General features: G+C 43.7%; 1 protein-coding gene across 1 annotated transcript in view; it reads left to right on the plus strand.

Moving 5' to 3' along the window:
* The window catches only part of LOC110042417 (uncharacterized), an 11064-nt gene extending 10625 nt beyond the window's left edge, over positions 1-439 (plus strand). Inside the window, exon 8 of the mRNA XM_020747784.2 lies at positions 1-439. This exon is cut by the window's left edge and continues 1265 nt beyond it. The gene's annotated coding sequence lies outside the window, so the exon portion shown is untranslated.
* The last annotated feature ends 513 nt before the right edge of the window (positions 440-952 follow it).

Here is a 952-nt window from a genome sequence, read left to right on the forward strand (position 1 = left end):
AAGATTGTGCGTTTTTAATATATGACTTGCGTTTGCAGCCGATATAAGCCCCGCTCTGACAACCTCGTTCCCAGGGTTTTTTCCCGCCCCGCCCAATTTTAAACGGGAAAGCCCCGGGAACGAGGTTAGCGCTCTGATTGGCTGATGCTAGGGTATTATTCTCCCGTAATGCCCGCGGGCCGATTACGGGCCAGCAAAAACAAAGCAAAAAGCCATATAATAAACAACTTATTAATCTCGAACGTTCGGTCTTCACGGTCTTGCCTCGGCCTTGCCATGTTGACCTCGCTATCGCTCGGTCAATATGGCAAGGTCTCGGTTTGAGATTTCCCGTAAAGACCTCGCTCTTGGTTAATAAGTAGTTATTGATAACTACCAAATACTTATTTTACAATTAAAAATATATGATGTACATTAAAGTTAATAACAGTCAGAAAAATGTCTCAGTGTCTGTGAATGAAACAGTAAAGGGGATGGCCAATTGAACCTTGGTAAATCGTATTTTCAAGATGTTCCCGTTGCATTCCCTGAGACAACCATCCTCCCAATTGTCTTACAGTTAAAATGCAAACGGTCACGGCAGCATCGGAGTGATCAAATATAAAATCAGCCAAGAGCGGGCGTTCCTTGCGTGGACCATGGAAACTGGGGACGAGAACGCGTAGGTATTCTGTGAGACAGATTCTGCTTGTAACCACGAAATATAACCACCATCTATTGGTACACTTCATGACACATACATGAGGCATACACGGCGCTGTACTGACCCTATTTAGCATGGCGGACTGCGGGAACGTTGTTTATATTGTGAAGTTACATGTATGCAGTGAATAGAGTACATGGTTCAATTGCCAGTTTCATTTCTTGCTTCCCAGCTAATAGTAGCTAAAAATGCAGTCGCTGCTATGAAAACTGTACACATTCTCTTCCCACTGAAATTTCAGCACACCAA

This window comes from Orbicella faveolata, unplaced genomic scaffold (assembly GCF_042242905.1).
Source record: "Orbicella faveolata isolate gen_17 unplaced genomic scaffold, um_ofav_v1 contig_24, whole genome shotgun sequence".
Taxonomy (NCBI): domain Eukaryota; kingdom Metazoa; phylum Cnidaria; class Anthozoa; order Scleractinia; family Merulinidae; genus Orbicella; species Orbicella faveolata.